A 24,065-nucleotide genomic window follows, 5' to 3' on the forward strand; every position below is an offset into this window, starting at 1 on the left:
TTATGCTTTGAGCAGATCTTGACCATCAGTTTCACTTTTTTCCTGCCATCTGTTCATCAAGGCTACACTAAACTCAGTGTTTGTACTGTTCTTCAGAACATACTAGTATACTCAAACTTTCAAAAATTACAAATTACTCAACTCTTCCAACTGTATGTAGTTATGAAACTTGCTTGCAAAGTTTCATAACTACATTTGTAACAGAAGAAAATGGCATATTCTCAGGGACAATGGCTTTGGACTCTTGGTCTTTGTTCAATTAATGCTTTTGTTTTACTGTGAGGGCTTAGAAATATAATGGATTTTAATTCTGGGGGGAGGAATTACCCAACGCTCAGTGACAGCACGATTGTGAGGCTGTGACTGCTTCAACAAACTCTCATGGAAATTTTTAGAAAACATACTTCTATTCTGCATGCAAATACCTGGGATTAGAATTCAGACATTAGCAACAGTATCTAGAATAGCAGCATCCCTCCTGGGATATGCTGCTGCTTGTATTCAGGTGCCGAGGACTCTTCTGCCATGAAAATCAGTGTTTACTTCACTTCTGGGAAATAATAAGATTTCAAGCACATTTTTTTCAAGATGAACAGAGTGCTGTTTTTAGTAAACTTTTGCTATGGTTTTGTGATATAAATATGGCCTCTAGAGGGAGGAGTATCTCCACAAATGTTTAGTGGAATATCCTGGCAATTAACGGCAAAGCTTGGTCAAGGCTTTGACAATGGAAGTGAAGGAGAAAACGTTCCCTTCCCTTGCATGATAGAGCCAAGGAAAGTTACCATCTGACCTTAATCTAATATATTTTACTGAGAAATATATAGTACTTCATATTTCAGCTTCCATCTCTCTATGCTCTATTAGAAAAAGATGATACAGGAGTATGAAGGAAACTTTCCAAGTATTGGAAGATGCAAACAAGTCTGAAACGCCTCTTGTCCCCCAGAAATCTTTCCTACACTGAAACAAAACTTCAGTTGCTGGGGAACTGAATGAAGTGCTTAGTTTGTTCTGATGCGATTTCTTCCGAGATGTGCCCTGCATGTAAGTCAGCCTCACTAACAAGACACCTTCATGGAGAAGAATTGTGTACAGCCTTACATTTCTTGCTCTTTAGTAGTCAATAGCATTTGAGATTTGTGATCCTCGCAGATAATAACAAGGCATTAATACTAGTTATAGTAATGTATACTTCAAATCTATAGTGTTTTTTACTTATTTTAAAGACTTGTGTTTGAGCAGCTAGAGCTGACTGGAATGTACTATTCATTCTATAATGAATGTGATGTATTTTTCTAAATGTAGTTGGGAGCTGGAAGATGGGAAAATTCATGAATATGAATTGGTTTATGATTAACTGGGTCCAGGTACGCTGTGATTTTTCTTGCAGATCTTTGAATACATTTTGGTTTACACCTTTGCTGTACAGGTGGGCTGGTTTAAAGAACCTGAGAAGAGTTTGGACTTCACAGTATTTACTATACTCCAATTTACTATAATATTTTACTATAATTTACTATACTTTAGGACAGCTTTCTAGTAGATCTGTGGGCGAATTACTTTGAAATGAAATCATGAATCAGCCTGGGGAATATGTCAGGAAATGCAGAGAAGTTCAAATTTTCCAGTTCTTCTGGACTCTTCCTGATCTACACTTTTGTCTATGAAAGCTCTGCAAATTTAAGGGTGATACAGTGCATACATTTGATTAATATTAAAAGTACAGAAGAGGGCAGTAGTACGCAAGTTTGGTAATGCTGAAGGGTTTATGTGTTAATTTCACCTGAGAAGTTCAGGGTTACACTGAAAAGAAGATTTAAGATCCACAAAACGTTTCTTGTCCTTGAGTACTTGTCCATGCGTAGTTCTTGCTTTTAGAGGAACTTTAAGTAGTTAGACTGTCATTGCTCTATCTAGATGTAAAAGCCAAGAAACTTCAGGTTGATTCAAACTGAATAAAAGAATGCGAGGCATGAATTTCATCCTCTGCCCTCTATGCACTCAGATTAAATATGTGATTCACCAACAACAGAGCGTACATCTACACTACTGAATTCTTAAGATCTTTTACTTGTCATTTGGGTACGTGCTTCCCTAACATATGTTCCTTTTAAACAACTAGATGGAGTTGTATATATACTCAGTATACCGTACTGTGAAGCAGAAAACAGAGCATATATTAAAAAAAAAATCCATGAACACTGCTGGATCTGTTTTATTACTGTGCTGCTGAAAAACAGACAAATCTAAGTACCTTAAATTTTTCACTTAATTTGTAATCACTGACTCATACCTAACAGCATTTCTGGGAAGGCAGAATTATTGCCCAAACTGTAATTGCATATCTAACAAAAAATGTCACTTTATGTGAGTAAAGTATCCATAATCATCAAGTCAGAAGGCAAATTCAGCTGCATGAAAGGTCTACAGGCTAGGTATTTTCATCACTATTATTATTTTTAAAACTGCTGTGTCTGAGGTGGTCAAACAATGATTCTAGTATAGGTCTCAGCAGTGTAAACAAGCTGAGCCAGGAACTGTTATTCTATCTTAGGTGTAATAGTACAAGCTGTATAGCTTGTACCTATATAAAAAAAAAAAAAAAACAACCACAGGATATAAGAAATCTAATTAAATACTTAAACTTAGCCCAAATGAGAAGACAATTTTTCTTCAAGTGACTTGACACTTTTTCTTTATATGAATAGTGTCAGGATATGGCAGGAGAGCCAATGCCATTTATTATGCATGTGTTTCAACAAATAACTGTCATCCTAGCTCAGTCACAACAGTTCTTGTTTTAAAGCGCATGATGCAATTAAACTGAGGTACTGAGGTGTTTTATTTTTTTTTTTACAGCATCTCTATGTATGTGTGTATCAAAATCTGAGTCCACAGGTGTAGTGGAAATGCTATGTCACAGCCTGAAGCAGTGCTGGAGCACCTGGTGGGAAGGCAGGGCCAGCCCAGGGGAGCTCAGGTGCATGCAATGTACCTGAGTGATGGAAGGGGTGGAGCCAGGATCCACCCCTTCCCAGACCTCATTTAAGGGCTGGCAGGAGTGTCTGTGTTAGTGTCTGTGTCTGGTGTTCCTGGCCTGCCTGAGGCCTTCCTTAGGTCTGCAAATCTTCTTCCTTTGTTTATGTGTCCTTGGCTGCTGTGTTTGGTCTTGTTCTCTTTTCTGCTGTCTAAGTTGTTGCTGCCGTGCTTTTCTTGCCCTGCTTTCCACCACATTATTGCTTTGCAATCGGGCTTATAAAAGGCTGGTAGAGAGACGTGACCTGATTTTCCTTTGAGTGGAATGTCTGGTTGCAGCTCTATGCGTTCCATGTGGAAACTTGCTTGTAATGTGTTGATGTTGTCTGACAACGGATTCACATCTGTGCTTAATGGAATGTTTTTTAGGCAATCTTATCAGCTCTTCTGCAGTTTCTTTCTGGGGTTCTACAGGTACACCGGTATGAGAAGACAGGCCCAAGGGGGTGCTACCTCTCTGATAAATGAGGATGGAGAAGTGGCTTCCTCAGTCCAGGATAAAGCTGAGGTGCTCAGTACTTTGCCTCAGTCTTCACTGGTGGTCAGGCTCCCCACGTCTGCCAGGACCCTGGACCTCTGTCACGGTCTTATCTAAGGGTCTGCATCTGTGACAAGGGGAACAGGCCCGAAAGAAAAAAAACAAGAAAAGAGGAAGGAAAGAAAAAAAAAAAAATTGCCGGCGATAAGGGCCAGCCCCCGGGCGGTCCGGTGGCTAAAGCGGCAGAGAAGCCGCGGAGCCGCAACCTGGGAAGACAAAGGGAAGAGGGAAAAAGAAAGAAAAAAAAACACAAAAAAAAACAGCGGCACCAATCTGAGGAGGAACAACCAACTTTACTAAATATATCAAAATGAGGCTAGTAGAATTATATTAGAGAGTTTACAGGCTGAAAATCTTACACAGTAAACTGCAGGAGGACCACGTGCTTTCTCCGCCGGGCAGCAAGGAACAGACCCCGCGTCCCCCACGCGGCTTCACCACCCCCCCCCAACGCAAAGACCGCTGGGGAGTGCACCTCCTCCCCTCCCCCTCAGAGGGCCACACCAAAAAAGGTAGTTTGCAGTAACCAGGGAATTAACTCTTTAACTGCCCGTACCTTACATGATGTAATGATGTGGAATACCGACAACAAAAAATCACAAAACCATAACAACCTCTTGGTGCGGGTGAGAGGAGCGGATTCCATCCCACTGTAACAGTGGAACAAGTCCGAGATGTCCTCATGAAACTGAATGTGTGGAAGTCCTTGGGGCTGGGTGATATGCATCCCAGGGTTCTCAGAGAGATAGGCTGATGTAGGTGCTGAGTTGCTCTCCATTGTATTTGAAAAATCATGGCTGTCGGGTGAAATTCCTGGTGGCTGGCAAAAGGGAAACATCGCTCCCATTTTTAAGAAAGGGAAGCAGGATGACCCGGGGAACTACAGGCCTGTGAGCCTCCCCTCTGTGCCTGGGCAGATCGTGGAGCAGACCCTCCTGGGTACCGTGTTAAGGCACATACGAGACAAAAGAGGTGATCCGAGACAGCCAGCATGGCTTCTCCATGGGCAGATCTTGCCTGACCAATCTGGTGGCACTCCATCTATGATGGAGTGACGGCATCGGTGGATGGGGAAGGGTGATGGATGTCATCTACCTGGACTTCTGCAAAGCCTTTGACATGGTCCCTCACCACATCCTTCTCTCCAAATTGGAGAGGTATGGATTTGAAGGATGGACTGCTTGGTGGATTAAGAACTGGTTGGCTGGTCGCAGCCAAAGGGTTGTGGTCGACACCTCTATGTCTGGGTGGAGGCCGGTCACGAGTGGTGTCCTGCAAGGGTCGGTCTTGGGACCGGTGCTCTTCAACATCTTCATCAATGACACAGAGGATGGAATCGAGTGCACCCGCAGCACCAGTATTTCCCCTCTGGTCTGTGTCTCACAGTACTAATTCTGAATGTTTCTTGAGCACCTCCAGGGGACGATGTCTCTCCCACCTCCCTGGGCAGCCCCTTCCAGGGCCTGCCCACACTTCTGGAGAAGATAGTTTCCCTAGTCTCCTTCCTCAGCCTCCCCTGGCACAGAGGGCCGGGCGGAGCGCTCAGCGGGGATGTGCCCCAAGCTCCCTGCAGGCAGCCCTGGCTGCCAGCACTGGTGAGCTGCCAACTCTCCCCGGCCCCACAGCTGCCCCATAGGGGCGCTTCAGGGCCTCTGTGCGCAGGCAGGGCTGCAGAAGGCCTTGCCATGCCTGGGATTGCCCAGCATGAGTCGGAGGCCGATGTGCCCCCTCAAACACTCAGCTCTGTTACAACTGCCAGCAGATGTGCAAATCAGCAAAGATGAGGAGGCCCCAGAGTGATTCTGGGAGGACGAGCGTGGAGAGACAAAAGGGAATTCAGCAGCCCAGGCACATGGCTCCTACGACCCCAGGAAGGCATGGCTGTCCAAGCTTCTGACTTGCCTGGGCCTCACTGAACAAACAGGAATTGCTTTGGACACCTATAGAATATACGATATTGTTAACATTTATGAGTCACAAGACCTGCTATGTATTTTGTTTGCAATTAAAAAAATAAGAAAAGGTAGTGGAATATCTGTCCGTGCTTTTGTAATGCTGTTGGGTTGGTGTTGGCTTCAATGGAAGTATCTGTGGTTCTTAGTGAGTTTTCAAGGTGTTTGTCAGTGATTTTTGATGAACTATTGCTCTTCTGGCGCTTCCTCTGTGACAACAGTTACTCACAAATATCTGTACTGCCCAAAAGTGATGACATGAAGAAGGCGTGATTGTGACCAAGGGACATTTTTCTCCGGTAGGATAGGTTTAGCAGAAATGCTGTGTCACGGCCTGAAGCAGTGATGGAGCACCTGGTGGGAAGGCAGGGCCAGCCCAGGGGAGCTCAGGTGCATGCAATGTACCTGAGTGATGGAAGGGGTGGAGCCAGGATCCACCCCTTCCCAGACCTCATTTAATGGTTGGCAGCAAAAGGAAGGGTATCTTGCTGGAGATCTCTGTGTACTTGAGGCCTTTCTAAGGTAAGCAGCATTTTTCCTTTGTTTCTGTGTCTACAGCTGCTGCATTTTGGCTTGTCCTCCTTTGCTGCAGCCAAAGACTTTGCCACCCCACTATTAGTGCTGTACTTTCTTTCCATCACGTTATAGAGTTACAACATGATATTATGGACGGTGTATTAATTTGTAGGAGTGATAGTGTTGACTATACCTTACTGAGGCTTCTTTCCTAAGAAAACTAGAAGTGTGGGTTTTTTTTCCTCTTTCTTGGCGTAGGGGAGGGTAGGACTTCTTGAATCCTTAGTTCTCCAGCCTTTGAGTGCAATTTTCGTAATTCAGTGGTAAAAGATCTTGTCTTTGGCAGATGCCATTCTTAAGCTTTGATGGTTCTGTCCTGTCCAGACATACAAGAGTCAAAGGTGCTCATCCCAACTCATTTTTTCTAAGGCTGTTTTGTGTTTCCACCATACTTCTGGTGTAGTAGTAAGTAGTATCTTCTGCTTATGTTAGTGTTACAGACTGAATGCTCATATGCTTTAGTTTTGGTGATTTTAAAAATCCAGCAACAAAGTCTTTGAACTTTCTGGCATTTTGGTGCTTTTTTACTAGCTGTTTCATATTCTGCCTACAATATAAGACACTGAAACACTCCCCCCCTAAAAAAGCAATGCTGCTGTAGTTCAAGTGATTTATTTTTTTTTTTAACTGCTACTTAGAGTTTGCCTTGAGGTGAGAGATGTACAAATGTGTGTGGATACTGACTGAAGAGGAAGGAAGGCTGCTCAGTCACTGTGAAGCCATCAAACTGCAGAACTAGCAAGACTGGCAGCCATACTTGGAAGAGATTTAAGGTGTCTGATATATTTTGTCATGCCCCACCTGAAGAAACAGTGAGAGGTACCTCAAGTGTGCAAATAAAATTAGTGACAGTCCAACAGAATGCCAGCAAACTCTAAACAGGCACTTCATAGCTGAAATATGATTCTTGCCAAACTGAGTGGGTACCATCGTTCAGAGGCGGCTTATTGTTGTTAGCATCTCCTTTGTTCCAGTGTAAATGGAGACTAGTAGATATCTTTTTCATTGAGATAATGACCCTAGCAGAGTAAAGATGACAGCAGAATCTGAAAATAGCTCAGAGACAAGGCTAGTAAGGGATCTCTGCCTATCCACATGACGGTTTCACAGTCCAAATATGTACAAAACAAAAATATGCACCTATAAGTCACAAGACATGGACTGATTACCCCTGCTTTACACAATTCAGGTGTTTGTAAGTATCTCTGGAATATCTTTGGAAGGGGAAATTGTATAATGAAGCGTTCAAGAGGTTTGAGTGAGGGTAAAATAATAAAGCAAAGAACATCAATCTCTAGGTGAGATCCTCACTTCAATAGTAACTGCTTAGGTCTTGCAACATCTCTAGATGTTGCAGGGAAGTGCAGGGAAGCACTGTTGTTCCTATCTGACACAAAGACACAGATAACTTGCTCAAATTCCTCTAGGCAGAATCTAATTGCGTACTTTTAACTCCAAAGTAAATGTCTTCTCAGTGAACCATTTTTGGTCTACAGAACAAATCACCTGCTGGAAAGTAAGGACAAAGCTGGTATGCTCTGCTTTAACAGAGAAAAGAATATTTGAGAAAATGTGTGAATGAATGTATTTCCTGTATAACATTCCTTGTTAGCAATTTCGTTTTGCCTAACGTAACTAATCCCGTGCAAAGTAATACATCCTTGATCTTTTCATCTATTTGTAGGTATTGTTGTTTGTGCCATTTCACATTTCCATAGGAACATAGGATGGTTTGGGTTGGAAGAGAACTTAAATAGCATCTAGTTCCAAATCCCCTGACATGGCTATGGACACCTTCCATTTGGCCAAGCTGCCCAAAGACCTATCCAGAATGCCTCATCCACCATGCTCACAAACACTTCCAGAGATGGGGCATCCACAGCTCTTCCAGTAATCTGTTCAGTACCTCACCACCCTACAAGGGAAGAACTTCCTTATGTGTGATCTATACCTATCTTCTTTTAGTTTAAAACCTTTACCCCTTCTACTATTGCTACATGCTCTAGTGAAAAGCCTTTCTCCATCTTTCTTGAAGGGAACTTGCAACTATTGAAGGGCTGCAATAATGTCTCCCCAGAACCTTCTCTTCCACACACTCTAGCTTTCTTTGCAGAGGGGGTGTTCATATATTTTATGTTTCTAGTATGTCCTTTGGTACTCCTATGACAGGCTATGATGCAATAAAGAAAAATACAACTAAAATATAAAAGATAAAGCTAAAAACACCTCCATCCATTTAAAAATCCTTCAGTCTAGTTTTGGCTCCTAATCCAGTCATCCATGGTTCTTGTCAATGAGCCCTGGCTTTTCTTTTTCCCCACTGCTTAAATGGTTAGTAAAATTTCAACATCTTAAGCTTAAATAAACCTTCCAAAGACAAACACTACCTGAAAATCCTCCAGGCAGGCAGAAGCAAATAGATAACAAAGATTATGCGCAGTTTCATTTTGGATAGAGACCAAATGTTTCATTAAAGACAAATGAAGATCAAAAAACCTATGCTTTCTTAGCAGGGAAAGACAGATTTGCAAAAGCAAAGCACATGCAAAGGTAGAATTCAGCTCAGAGCTCAAGGGTGCTATGAAATCAGAAGAAATGTTATTTTAGTGTCCGAAAAGCAGGAGGAGGAGATGGGAGGCTGGGCTGTAGAACAATGTCTGTCCAGGTATGATGTATTTGCATTTAAAATGTACGTCATCAAAGCAGAAAGAAAATTCTGACTGTGGGGGAGATGAGGAAAAAACTAGTAGCTAGTTGGAATGCAGTTACTGTAATTTGACTGGACTACACCCAAATCTACTTAGCAAGTACTAATTTAAAGCTCTGAGCTCTTCAACTAGAAAGCCTTGGGCAGCAGAGACTGATGTTGGATTCACTAACATTAAGGACTGCAGCTGTCTGAGAATCTTCAAGTTATCACATGCTTCCATATAAATCAAAACGAATCTAAAAGTTCATTCTGAAACTCTAGTTAACTTCAGAGCTTGCAGTTTATGTTTATATATATATATATATCTTTCTCTATATCTCTATTTTATTTTTATCTCTATATCTCTACTATATATATAAATATATAAAAATATGTAAATAGACTATAATCCCAAAAGACAAACTTTCCTCCTCAGGCAAGAAACATTTTAAAAAATATATATATAATATAAAAATAATATATTATGCTATACATAACAATATACATTATATTTATACATTATATAAATGTTATATATGCTTTTATAGATATATATATCTTTCTTAAAATGTTACTTTCCTGAGGAGGAAAATTTGTCTCTGGGGATTATATTCTATACAGATGAAGTGAGGAATCACTTAGATCCAAAGCAAAAGTTAGAGACTGTTGTGGTTTTGTTTTGTTTTAAAGAAAGAAATGAGGTAAAACTAATGAAAGCCCACAGCTTTCTGTTAGTTCACGCAATAATTCAGTCTTCTCAAGGAATTACAGTGTTTGTCAGTTGCAGGCCAGGTATGACAAAGCAGTAGCAATGTGTTTTTTGTGGTTTTTTGTTTTTTTTTTTTTTTTCCCACTGAAGCCCAGTGCAATGAGGAGCACAAGAAATACTGCTGTTATGATTCCCTACTTGTATCCCTCCCCTTCATTAAGTAGACTACAAAGGTATTTAGTTTTTCAACTAGATGGCTTTTGCAATGCTTCTTAAGGTTTAACGTAACCATATTTGTTTACAGGTGAAACAGCCAGACTTCCCTAGGGGTGTTCTCTGGAATAAATATTTAGCATCAGGCCTTTAAGAAGCAGGATACCTTAATGGATTAGAATAAAATACCATAAGCATATTCCCTTTGGAAAGATTTTTGTAAATACTAAACGTATTAATTTTTTTCAAAAGTTTCAGATCAGTAGAGGAGGAAACAACTTAATTTGTTATTGTTTGTTCTTTGTTTCTATTTCCTGTACTCCAGTTAGTAAATTAAGAAATTAAACTGACTTGTCTAGTTTCACTAATCAGCAGAAGGCAGGGCCTGGCTCACACTGATTAGTAACATACTAACAGCCCATAAAAACTACTTTAATGCAGAAAAGTGGCAAACAGGAAGGGCTGTATTTCAACTGCTCAAATTACACAAGTTATGATAAATAATGAGAGGCTGTGGGTTTAAACCTGTCCTTATGTTCTACCTGTTTTACTTTAACAGCACTGAGCCCCAGTTGTGAACCAGGAACCTGGTACACAGAAATAGACCTGAAAACTCGAGCTGCCTTGAGCTCCAACTGCGTATCAGGAATGTGTTCTGCCCAAATAGATCAGAACCTCTGGCTGCCTTCTGGAAACAGGAGTTAGCATCTTGTAAGACGGAAAAATAACTGAATCAGCCCAAGGCACATACGCTCTTAAGACTTGTCACTAAATTGTACCGATATACTGTTAATTACTTCCTCAGGGTTGACTTATGTCATCTTTATTGTGCTACTGTTATGGAGTTATTGCAGAGAAATCTGTTTTCTACTAAGCTCTATCTATAATCTATACAGGTAGTGGTTCAACACCAGAACACGTTTAACTTCACTGGACAGGCTCCTTTGCAAGGTACTTGTTTCAAGATACAGCATCTGTCTTCCCAGCCCTCAATGCAATATCACCCTTCCACAAGTTATGACTGCTTGTAATTGGTGCACCAACTTGTCTTAGTAACAAAGTTAAGAATAAAAAAAACAGCACAAAAACATGAAGTGCCAAGTAATTACAAATGGATGTAACACGTTATTGTCAACCCACTGCATTTGCAGTTTGGGACATATCTATAATACTCATTAACTTTTCTAAATAAGGGACCCTATTTCAAAAGGTGTGTAGGAAGCAATGCACAAATGTAGTCAGTAGGAATTTGTATGCTAACCTCCCACATCGCATTAAAATGTCCTGGACCGCAGGAGGTGGTATGTAGGAGTGGGTGGGCAAACTTTAGAACAGAGGAAGGTACTGAATCACTTGAAAATGCACTTGCTCTTTATTTACGTATTCCATTACTCGTTCCAATTATTACCTCCTAAGCATTCTTTCTTTACAGAGTTATTTCAAGGCTGAATAGAAGTGCTACATTCTTGATGCAAACCTGTCTTTACTCCCACTTCCTCTTCTCTTTAAATTTAACAAACAAAATTGTGCTGAAAGATGATGAACCAGCTCCCAAAACAACTCAAAGCTTGCAGTTGCCAGTCGCTATCCAGTATTCATTAAGATTTACAATTCTGCTACAGCTTAACTGAAAACCATCTGTATTTTATGGTAGACCAGCACATACTGTTGCACTAGAAATCACACAGAACAGGAGAAAGAATAAAGAGCAGAAGAGTTTATGTATTTGAAAGACGACCAGAAAAAAGAAGGTCGGGGTCAACACAAAAATTTTAATTAAATATGAAAAAATGAGTATGGCTTTTGTGTTTTAAACAAGCTGTAGCAACTATAATTGGAAAAGCTATAGTTCTCATAGAGAAAGTAGAAATGAGTACTATAGCAAGTAAGCTTTGAGGTGGTAACAATGACTAAAATTTTATCAGTTTTTCCTATGTATTAATGCAGAAATGCAGTGTAGGGCTCTAAAATCACGCCTCACTTAGAGATGCAGCAGCAAGCTCTCATCTTACTAACGCAGGGAAAAGCTTGCTTCATACAAGCAGCATTGTCACAGTCACTTCAGCCTGCTTGTCCTATCGAATTGCTATCCATATCAACCTAGAAGGCAATCTGTTGATCATGTATAACCCACAAGGAACAACTTTTCTTCCTAGTGCATACAGGTGCTAGAAGCACCTGAGATCAGACAAGTGAATTGTTAATTTAAAAAAAAAAAAACAAACATGATATGAATTCTAATGCTGGGCAGCTATAGAAGGGAAAGACAGCTGTGTCTGTGTGATTCTAGAGCAGCAGAGCATCAGGGCTAGCCCTTTGGACAGGCTGAGTCCAAAGTACCCTGACTGAGCGCTGCAACTTTAAGCAGTCACAACTGATTGCAAATTGGTGTGTTTATTTTCACACAAAAATCAAACCTTGGTTTACTACACTTAAGTCTTCTCATTACCTTTGCTGTGGAATTCCGCTCATTGAGTAAAATTTGCACTTAAATAATAAGGTATATATAAAAGAAAGCATAACTTACAATTTGCTACTGGATTGTCTGTTTCTAGTACTTGGCAAAATTTCTGCCTTATATAATTACATTTGCTTTATAGGCTTATTACATGATGCTTTAACATTGCGTGTGGCTTTCAGCAGCAGTTCCAGAATGGCACTGCTTGGTCACAGATGTTTCCAAAGCCAGTAATTACACTCTTAATAAGCCTCTGATAATATTGTTTATAATTGGATTTACAAGGGAGACCCAATTATTCCAAATACATTAGGGTGCATGGATGCTGGCTTATCTACCTGACAAGGCTGGGAGAATAATGTGAATACTGTAGAAGTATTTACCTGTGCTAAATGCTATGTATTCTTCATTGTTTAATTTTTTTATTCCCTAAAACCTTTGCGCATAGCCTGCCTCCATTTATTTCAGTGCTGCTTTTACAATCTACAGTACAGTTCTAACCTACAACACATCCATGAAGAGCAGAGTAGCTCCATGGAAACTAAGATTCCTTTTGGGACTGATTTTTCTCATCTAACTGCCAGTTAGGAAACGATCTGGCATAGCCAATGCATTTGATTGAGACACACTGAGTATGCAGACAATGTATTTTGCAAGTTTGCTTTACAAATTATTTTCCTTATTTAAGTGGTACTAATATTATCTGCAGTTGTAAGATAAAATAAGAAAGCTACCAATTACATATTTTATTTTCTATTACAGTAAATATGCTCATGAAACAAGCAAGCTCACTGCTTTTGCTGCAGAACAGGATGGAGAGTTGTGAAATTCTTAATTACATTCTCACTGTACAAGTTAACCTAGGACTCCTAGGACTAATGATCAGATTCTTTTCTTCATTTTTAGATAAGTAAGTAAATCATGTCCTGGAAAAATAAACTGCTTTGCCCCCAGCTCCACAAAACCCCCAAATAATAATAATAAAAAAGACTAATAGAGTATCTGAGATTGACCTAAGTAAAAACCACTTGGATCTCTCTCTGAATTCACATTCAAGTTTAAAACAACACATGAAACAGCCTTCAATCAGATACGGGCTAGGCTTGTCTTCAGAAGACTTGTATTCATAAGAAATAACAGTACAAAGACTAGGAAAGTCAAGAAATGGGTATTTAGTTATTTAAAGTGGATTCCTGCAAAAAGGTTTTTCATCTGGCAGAAGTCTATTCTGCATACCATGCAGTTAGTTGTCTATTATGCAAATACTTCTTGAAATTCTTGCTAAAAACCCTGTAAACTTTAAGACAAAAAACATTTTCAACAATTTTAAATAGCAACAAGGGAAATTTTCTTTCACTTACAAAGCCAATTCCACATCAGCAGTGATCTAAACACTGAAAGAAGAAAATGTAACTAACTATTTTAATGTATATTTCATATAATTCTTCATTTTCTTTGGAATGAAGGTAAACTTCTAGCAGTTATTGAGAGACATCACAATATTGGTGTACTGCAGTAAAACCCTTTGAGATTTAAGGATACACTATTTTTGCAGTAGAAAATATTAACAAGGTCTAAAGGAAATCTAGGAAGTCATTAGTTTGTACAGTAACTGTGTAGTACTGCTAAATTGGGGAGCAGGAGGCAAAAGGAATGTCGTCTGAAATCAGTGTGTATATTAGGTGTAAATCCAGATATAAAATTTTCTGTTAGAGAATGGAATTATGCTATACTATATGCTTTACATTATAACAGTGTAAAATCTGCAGAAATTGCCATTAAGTTCTATGCATGTAAGCACAGCTTTTAAAAAAAATAAAATATAAAAAAAAATAATAACCTCTTTGAACCAAGATGCCCTCCTGTTTGCAGCTTTAGTTGTCCTAGATTAAGTCTGACAGCAAGCTCATGGTAACTAATGTCACTGTGACCTTTGTACTTTATGGTTTACAAAGCAATTCCTGAGAAAACACGCGGAAAACTCATCTTTAACCCACCTGCCAAAGATTTATGACATGCAGTAAGGTTGAAGTTAAATAAATAACGATGTACAAATGTATCTCTGGTAAGAACTGAAAATCTGCCTATATGCTCTTGGGCTTTTTGAGGTGCATCTTCTCACTGGGGCATGCAGAGTAGTTGTAGAAGCAGATGTTTTATGTGAGTATTTCCTATATGATGTTTGAGGGGAATTATACTTTTGAGATCTAGTGTCCAAGATTTCCTGCCTTTTTAGGTATGTCCAGCAAGACTGGCAAGGTGAAAAAAAAAAACTCATATGTTTAATTTACATGAAGGTAATCTTCTGTTTTTGTTGCAATGAATACTCATTTTCTGATTTAGCAGAGAATTACTTATCACAAAATGCAAAAGGTAAAAGACAAGCTGACTTAAACTAGTTTTCATTTCGCTGTAGGTTTAAACCATGCACTTAAACGTTACAAATGCGGGCTTTTAGAAAACAAACAAACAAAAAACCTTTGTTGCCTTTTAACACTAGTTACACAAAGGATTCCGATCAAGTGAGTACTTAAACAAGGGAAGCTTAACAGAAACATCAGTAGACCAGAATCCTGTAAACTACAAGGCTTTTCTTTTTTAAATTCAGCCATTTTATTCATAAACACATTGTATGGAAGTTTGAAGCTAAGCTAAACTTAATCTGCAACCCAAAAAAGTATTGTAAGAAAAAAAAAAATGGTTCTTTGCCATTAAGTGTTTGAGGGAAAAGTATAGCAGACACAAGCTTTGAAAAATGAAAATGCGTCTCGCGGTTCTTAGAGCTCGTATTTGTCAGATAGCTGGAGCAGGGTATTAACATCCAATAGTCTGCATTGCCATAGCAACGTGTGCTTGTCAGATCAGGGCTGATTTGATGCAGGCACCTTCTAGGTGGAAACAATCTGCAACTCTTTTAATACAAATCTCCAGAATTCAATAGGATTTTCATCTAATTTTTTTAGGTAATATTGTTACACAATGCAAGGTGTACATCTCGAGGTAAGCTATCTGATCTGGATCTGCGCAACCTGCTCTTTACTAACGCAATGTTCTGAGGGATTTAATGCAGCCAGGCACAGAAGGGGAAGTCCTTGGCTACAAGTTTTTCATATGGGAAACTGTGAATGAAAATAATCTGATCCGGACACCTAATTAGCATTTATACAATTACAGAAATGCTGGATGTCATCCTATTCTCTTTGGGGTCAATAGAGAACCTGCCCCTTTATTTCAGGAAAACCAATGGTTTGTTCAATTCTGAACTACAGTCAAGTCAGCCATAAGGTAGCATAGCATATACAGATGGATGAAGAGAGGGAGATGTGCAGAGTTCAGTGATTTGTGCCATTTTACACAGAAAGTTGGCAAGAGAAATAGTGTTATGCAGCTTTGAATCTGTTACTACTAAATTATTACTACATATGCAATAAATTGTTTTATTGTTTGATTAAAAGTAAAAATTGCAACGCAAAAATCTCTCAGCTAAGGTGGCACATTTTCAAGGAATTCACCACACATTACTAAGCTTGATTTCTACTTCAGTATGCTGTGGTTTTGAACCTTTGCATATTTTTAATAAATCAAGCATTGCTATATTCAAAAATGTATGCAGATTGAAATGTTAATGTTTCTAGAAACCAAGGATTGAAACTTGCTTAATTGTACGCACAACATATACTCAGTATTGAATTATTAATGCTTTTTGATTGTACTTTTTTCTCCTTTTAAAGTTGGCTCATTCCTTTACTGGAGGACAAATACAGAGATTTCTATGGAAATATTCCCTCAGACACACAGCTACATCTTAAACTGCTAGAATCAGCTTGTGCTGGAACAGGTTGCCCAGAGAGGAGGTGGACGACCCGTCCCTGGAGGCATTGAAGGCCAGGCTGGACGTGGCTCTGGGCAGCCTGGTCCAGTGGTTGGCGACCCTGCACTCAGCAGGGGGGTTGAAACTAGATCATCATTATGGTCCTTTTCAACCCAGGCCATTCTATGGTTCTATGATATACATGCTTAGTCTGTAGCATAATCTCTGTAGAGCAAATTATTCAAAAGCCTGAGTAATTTCTAATAATTTACGTAATGAGATGGTTTTGTTTTACACAGTTACAGACTTCTTTAAATTGAACCCATAATTTATCTAGTTTGAAATAGTACTAAGATTCAAAAAATAATTATGCTGCTTTGTGATCCTTCTTCAAACGCGAGCAGAGTAGTTTGCTTTGATCTAAACCATTCTAAAACAAAGATCCTTCCTTCAAATACAGTTAAATACTTACTTCTGTGTTCAAACTTTGTTGCTAAGCTTAAAAAAATTCTTACAGCGCTTCTGCTGAAAGATTTTTCTGTGAATCTGATTAAGCCATTAGTAGTACATATTTATTAAGAGACACTTGCACACTGAGATATCCCATGGAGAATGGCAAACAACAGGTAACTCAGTAAGTCACAGCAGGTTCTTTTCACTTTATATTAAGTAGCACTACTTGCTCGTTATGTGTTTTAATCATTATTATAAGGCTTATGATGTGCTTGGACTTGCAATGACTTAAAATATTTTACAGTGTTTATTCATATCAGGTGTTCTGCGGAGTCTCTTGAGCATTGGCTGCTCAGGGCAATATGAAATAAAAAAAATTCTAGTGAGATGAGAGTGGTTTCCCACATCTACCGTTTCCTGGATCCTTTTTAATGAAACCTGCCAGCCATCTTCTTTTCTTTTAAATAAGGCATTAGACAGGAGTAGAATTTAATTTTTTTTTAATCTAAACTACTACTTAGAATACTAGTTCTTCAAATATTTCATTTTGCAACCCAGCTACAATAAGAACTGTAAACATGAATAAGTAAAACTGTGGATTTATCAATCTAAAAGTAAGTTCACAGTAATCCTTCAGCTTGGAACTGAGTATTCATAGGAGTTTCACAGCATACTTGACACATTTTTAGAAATGTTAAGTTACCTTGAAAACATTTTGCAACACTCCAAGCAGTTCTTCCTTCGCTCATTGTTTCTGATACATTTCATTTCAGGCTCTTTCTTGATCAATGGCTAAAAAAATGAATGCATATACACAGTTAAAAAACAACAACAACAACAACACAACAGCCACAAAACACCAACACATAATGCTCGAGTCAAAAATCTTTTCCAGAAAAAAATTCATGAAAAAGATAGTTAATCTCCCTATTTCAAAGAAAAGTACTTAGTTACAGAGTTACATTGCACCAGCATTATTAAGCACTGCAGCTTCTGCGGCTGGCACTAAAACATGGTGGCTGGATATAGTCTAAAAGTGCACTTCAGAGCAATAGAAAACTAGGGCAAGAAAGTGACAGGAAACACACATCTCCTGCACTTCCCTGGCAATGAGGATAGACTACCTACATCTAAACTAGCCATAGCAGCTACTTAAGTTATTTGGTTTTCAAAGGTCTATATCAATACATTCCAGTTGTTTTTAAGAGTCTTACATCTAGCTACGTATAAAAAGCTTTATTCTAATCTCATGCTTAACTGCTACAAAAGTACACAGAATTCCTGTCTTCTCTCCAGTAGGTACACAAAAACAATTTATCACTACTGCCTTGTATGTACTGAAAGTACATTACCATACCATCTGAAGCTTGAAGCAAAGAACAATAGTCTACTCCTGTAGTTTTCCCTGTGACAATGCAGTTCCTTAGTTGATACTGATGAGGGGGAAATGAGTACAGGAATACTAGTTAGAGAGCCACTTAACCTGCTACATATGCATTAGCATGACTGCTATCAGTCATAACACTCAGCACTGGCTGAAGTACAGAACACTGAGAGCATCCCAAACTGTTATATAAGATCAACTAAAAGGCAGGAAATTGCAAAGCCCCATTAAAGAGTAGTTAATTACTTCACTATATTCACCTGGGAGAAAACAATGTCTCCCCCCCTGCAGCTGCTGAAAAACACCTGCCTGTTTTGCAGGGTAAAACTGAGAATTAATGGTTCCTGGGCAGCTGCTATACTTGCATGAAAACACTCAGCTTTTTAAAAGAGCTGGAAAAAGATGTGGAGCTGCAGCTGCACTGTATTCAAGTAATTCAAGCATGAGATAGCTGGAGCATACCACATTTCCCACTAATAAACGAAGGAAGAGAGTTGGTACAAAATTTAGTTTCTGCCCTCTACTGTGTGTTTTACTATGTTAATTTCTTGTTTGCTGGTTTTCTATCCTAGTATTTGGACCAGGAATTGTTAAACACACTTCGAATTTCCACCAGAACCTGTCATTAGAATTCTAGTTTCAAAATCCAGTCACTCTACTTACCTTTTGAGACACCCAATATAACCTTTACGACTAGGTAAAATGACAGTGGTCTCTACAGCGACCATGGAAAGAACCATGGACAGATTATTTAGAAATAAACACAATTCTAATGTTTACGAGGCACAATCACAACAGCTTAGTTCTCCATTAAGCCAATCCAGTGTGTAGAACTGAACAAAGCTGAAACCAGGTTATCACAACAGTTACTCAGATGTAGCTTATACCTACCTAAGTCAGATGTAAATCTTTATAAGACAAAGAATTCCAGGTTTGCAATACATTATCTACTTCCAGAGAATATTTCTTCTTTTCAAAAAATGTTTTGAAACCTCTTAAAATATATAGCTAATTATGAAATCAATCTATACTCGTAAATCTTCCAACTTTAGGGTCAGTGGTATTGTTTCAGTGTATTTCTTCCTGAAGTTATAGTATGGAGGTTGCTCCCAAAGCAATGCCTTCCATTTACTTCTATAGAAACTACAAAGAGAGTTTCTGGATACAAAGAGCACAATAACATTATATGATAGATCAAATTCTCAGCTGTAAAATTCTATTTCTCAGCACAGTTGCCACCATTAGCTATGCATTTTTGTCAGTGATGAAAAAGAGCCTGCACGCTGCGCTCCTTAAAATCTGCACCAGTGGAGGTGACCCGCTGCTGCTGTCACCACTGCTGAAACGCACCACCCACAACGTTACTGTGCTCACATCCACTGGTTGGCCTCCATAAACATTCAGCAAGTGTCAGTGGCTGCATTTTTCTCTGCATGGAGGAATTCAATTCCACACCTTTGCTACATACAGGCTTCCGTGTCAGTCGCCATTTTGTCAGACTGCCCCTCTGCTGCCATCTGTCACACAGCAACAACATGTAATGGAATATTGGTGGGAACGTTCATCCTTCACTGCCGTACCACCACCATCTGCCTCTGACAACATGGGCCAACATAATGAAACAGGAAGCGTTACTTCTGGAGCAGCCCTCATATGTACTTAATTCAGGGTAGGAAAAGATACCAACCACATGTCCTGGGCTCCTAAACATACATACGGGACACCACCTACATACCAACATAATGTGTGTGTATGTTTAATCATACAAAGTAGGTACACACAAATGTAATTTCAACTTGCTATACTGACATACCTAGCCTGTAATGCGATAGCAGTGTTGCTATGGGAACAGATTCTCAACAGAAGCAGATCGCTAAGCAATGACACATGACAAGAAGCACAGGTTTTGATCCTTTCTGTACACGTTAGGGTGGAGAGCAAACATGCCAAAGCTTAAGGCTAACTGACATATAAGAAGATTCTTGTAGTGATCATTTTGCATTACACTTCTAAAAGGACTCTAGAAAGCATTACTTACTTGCTTATGGCTACAGTCTCCCAAGGGTGTAAGAACTCTTTTCCCTCATCTTAATATTGTTTACTTTTCATTTGTAATTTCCTGTCTTATTATCAAGTCCTTCCTTTTTGCTGTGTTTTCACATAAATGTATTTTAAATGCTAATACTCCTTCCATTGAATGCCTTTATTTCTCCTCTCTCTCTCACTGTGTAAATTTCTTTCATGACCTTTCAGTCCTCTTCCGTATATTATGCAGCCTACCTTTCCTCAGAGCTATTTCCCGACAGAACACACAGTGTCTATATGCAGCTCCTCCAGCGGGGAGGCCTACGTGTGTGCAGAACCACAGTAAGAATGGTACTTTCATTCCACAAAACGAATGCAAATTTCTACTTCCCATCTCCTCAAAAGCCAAGAGACAGTCTCTTCCCTCATGAAAAGAAACCTCTGTCTGCCCTCGAAGTCAATTCTGCTCTCCCTGCTTTCTTTTCAGATCCTTAGTACATCATGCCTGGCAAAAGGGAGGCCACTGTACAGGAAACCAAATCACTTGAATCAGCAATTCATCGATAACAGCAGATAGCATGTAGTGTCATATGGAAATAATTTGAGGTGATCTACAGAGAAAGGGAAACTAGGTATTAAGATGACAATCTAATGCAAGTTTGGTTTGGGATAAGTTTATATCACTCATAAGATAGTTCTCTTAGCTTAATTTGTGTGTCAAGTGAAAATGAATGTCAAGATGTGCCCTGGACATTGTCCCACAACCTTACAACACACACTGACAGTAGACATGGCTTTGGGCATTCTTAGCAGCAAATTACAAACACTTTATCATTTTTTCTAAATAGATATTGTCACTGCTTTTTGTCCTGTACAGTAAATGTACTTTAGCAAAATGAGGTACGTTCTCATTTGCTCTTTCAGAAATACCTAAGAAGCTCTTTCCAGTGTTCATTTTTTCCTACCAGGTATAGTAGCAGGATGCTTTAGATAACTGATGCTTTACATAAATGGATACAATATAACCCTTACATCATAGTACAGCATTTCAAAAGCTCTGAAACTCTAAGGAGTACAGGCAGCCAGGAGGTTGAGAACAGCTAGAGGACAGTGCTAGTGTAGCAGTATTCCAGAAATTTCTTAATTCTGTCCTTTCATACGTCCATTAAAATTTTATTATACATTTCTGTAGATATTTCATGTCTGCTTTTGCTTTTGAAAACTCAATACGTATTGAAGCCTATAAACTAATAACTCGCACGAATAGCATCCCGTCCTCAGGTCTGGAAGCCGTACTGCATTCTATTTGGCATTTCAAACCATTAGTCAGACATTGGCAGTGTCAAGAAAACTTCAGTTGAAGTGGAAGGTAATGCATGCAGCTGAGTTTGACTTCCAGTTTTCCAATTTGTTCTGTTCCATGATTATTTCTCTGCATCAGCATTCATGGGAATTTTTAAGTCAAATATAGAACTTCACATTGCCAACAGCTAAAGTTCCATCTGCAATCTGAACAGTCAAGCTGAGCTCCTTCTGCTACACGTAATACTTACATCACCATTATTAAGAAATATTGTGAAATTAGAATTCTGTAGGCACATTTTCTAATGATCTACAGGCAGAACGGAACAATTTGCTCTTTCACACTTTTACTATTTCTCTAGTTATAAATCTCATAAAAACTAATTCTGTGAGGTAACAGTTTTAAATCTCAGTGAAACAAAATTAGAGAGAACTAAATTAATATGCTTACCTAATAAATATTTAAGAACTGTGAGTATAATGGTATGTCTATAGTATTATCCACTGAACAGGTGAATAGCACCAGTTCAGCAGAGTGATAGCCAGCAGCATTTCTGATTCATTTTTTGGCTTTGCACTGTGCAAAATAGCTTCTGGAAAATTGTCCCAGGAAAATTACTTTTCTATGACTTAGGGACACTCCAATGAAGTGGTCAGTTCTCAGCCCCTACCTGGGCTTTACAAGTGAAGCACTGTCTTCCACTTTGAGCAAGTGTGAAATTCCTTTTCTGATAAGGAGGTAAAATTAATGACTTCCAGCAAGGACGGTCAGCACTACCATCAGCCTGTAATATGGAACACCAAAACCGTATCGATGAGAACTGATGTCCACTAACTCACATTCAGCTGTGAACAAAGGTCTAAGGGTACACATTTTTTTCCACAAACTCCAGTGTAATTTGCAGAAACTCAGAAGATTCAACATGTTTTCTACAAAATTTAACAAGATTGGTATTATAATTGGTTTAATTAAAAAAGAAATACCTATACTTTTCTACTGCATTTTAACTGACATTCATTTTCAAATATTTTAATACATCAACAGCTGCTAACTTGTAAATATGGTGATTCTGAAGTTTACTGTCATAGTAAGATTATCCAGCATAAAAGCCATTTCTCTTCTTCACCTGTATTCAAGTTATTTATATGTATATAAGCATACACATATAAATATATACCTATATAAGTACTCTGACAGGGACTTTAAATACTCCCCATTTCAGATTGAGATGGGTGCCAGACTGCAAACCAAGCTGCTTCACCTAAAACTGATTAAAAAATAGGTTAATTTAGAAAATGGATGTGATACAAAAATAAAATAAAATAAATCAGAAAGGTAAAGAACTTGGGCATAGTCAATTTCCTCATTTCTCCTTGCTTTTTCTGATCAAAAAGAATGACATAACGTCAATTATCACATGAGGAGGGAAAAAATATCAGGTATTATAAAAAACAAATCAATTTAGTTAAAGGATGTGAGCACTGAAATAGCTTCTAAGTATGTTCCAAGATGCCAACAACAGCCTGACATACCCTGCCTGAAAGCTTTGAAATTGATGTACTTCAACAGTTGTTTCGAAAGTTCATACAAATTAAAGGGAGTTTTCAATCTAGAGGTTTTAGTTTAGCATTACTTACACACTTAAGATAAAAATGTTAGGCTTTAGAGAGAAGATTCTGTTGTTCTTGTCAAATAAATAAGATTTAAAGATGGAGATAACTTGAGAGTGTTACAAGTTCTTTTCCAAGTTTACTCAGAACCTTAAAACTACTGCAGAACACCATTATGGAGATGAATTTCAATCCACCTTTCTTGAACATATCAACCTGTAATCTCTTCCATTTGTTAATAGTTCGTTAGAACTGGAAGTTGTCTGCCATCTGAAACTGACACTCAACAGCGCACAATTTTTTTAGTTAAATCTACAACGTACATACGTCACTGCAAAAGTAATACTTCCTGTTTATTTCCACAGAAACTACAACAGACTCAAACAGCACAACAGCACTATTTGATAGAGAAATTCTCAGCTACAGAACTCTATTTCTCAAAATATTCAACACTGTTAGCCATGCATTTTTGCCAGCAATGAACATTACCCTGCATGCTGTGCTCGTAAAAAGCTGCACCAGTGGCGGTGACACACAGTGACATTTTGCCACTGCTGAAAAGCACCACCCACCACCTCAGCGTGCTCACATCCACTGACTGGTCTCCATAATGTTCAGCAAGCATCAATGAGTGTTTATGGGTGCCATTTTTTCCACGTGGAGGAATTCATTTCCACACACTTCCAAATCAAATGCCATTTTATCAGACTGCCTCTCTGCTGCCATCTGTCACACGGCAAAATGTAATGAAATACTGGTGGGAACGCTCAACCCCTACTGCCGTACCAATATCCACCTCTGATACTGTGGGCCAACATAATAAAATAGGAGGCATTACTTTTGGAGTAGCCCATGTAGAATGGTGACCAAAAGCTGGTAAGCTGCATGTACTTCCTGAACACACTGATAGAGCATGCAATGAAAAAGATACTCTATGACTCTGATTCAGCAAAGGAAATAAATATTCTTTAAAACCTGTACTGAAATAGACTTGAGAAATACATATTTTTTTTAAATATCACTTATGCCTAAATCTCAGACAGGAGACACGTCCCCATGTGTCTGTTGCCTTAATCAGAGAAAAATCAACTCATCTGCTCAATTTGCTCTTGAGTTTTGAAAGTCAATTTCCAAACACTGGGATAATATTTTGTAAATACAAGAAAATGACGTTCAACAAAGAAAGGAAACAACATTGCTCACTATGGCACTATTAGCCTTAGTTTTTGAAATTTTTGAAGAAACAAATACAGAAGCTTCCCCCCTGCCCCAGAACACCTCACCTCCTAAACAACTTCACTTGAA

General features: G+C 38.8%; 2 long non-coding RNA genes across 3 annotated transcripts in view; one reads left to right on the forward strand and one right to left on the reverse strand.

The window, feature by feature from the left end:
• LOC110404572 overlaps positions 1-24,065 on the reverse strand; it is a 108,783-nt gene that overhangs the window by 33,379 nt on the left and 51,339 nt on the right. For both annotated transcript variants that reach the window (XR_002442322.1, XR_002442321.1), the window contains one exon: positions 17,142-17,230. This is a non-coding gene — a long non-coding RNA (uncharacterized LOC110404572). The remainder of the gene's footprint in view (positions 1-17,141; positions 17,231-24,065) is intronic.
• Positions 6,019-16,042, forward strand: LOC110404574. The gene is made up of 3 exons (XR_002442324.1): positions 6,019-6,051; positions 6,744-6,878; positions 10,276-16,042. It is a non-coding gene; the product is annotated as an uncharacterized LOC110404574 (long non-coding RNA).

This window comes from Numida meleagris, chromosome 10 (assembly GCF_002078875.1).
Source record: "Numida meleagris isolate 19003 breed g44 Domestic line chromosome 10, NumMel1.0, whole genome shotgun sequence".
Taxonomy (NCBI): Eukaryota; Metazoa; Chordata; class Aves; order Galliformes; family Numididae; genus Numida; species Numida meleagris.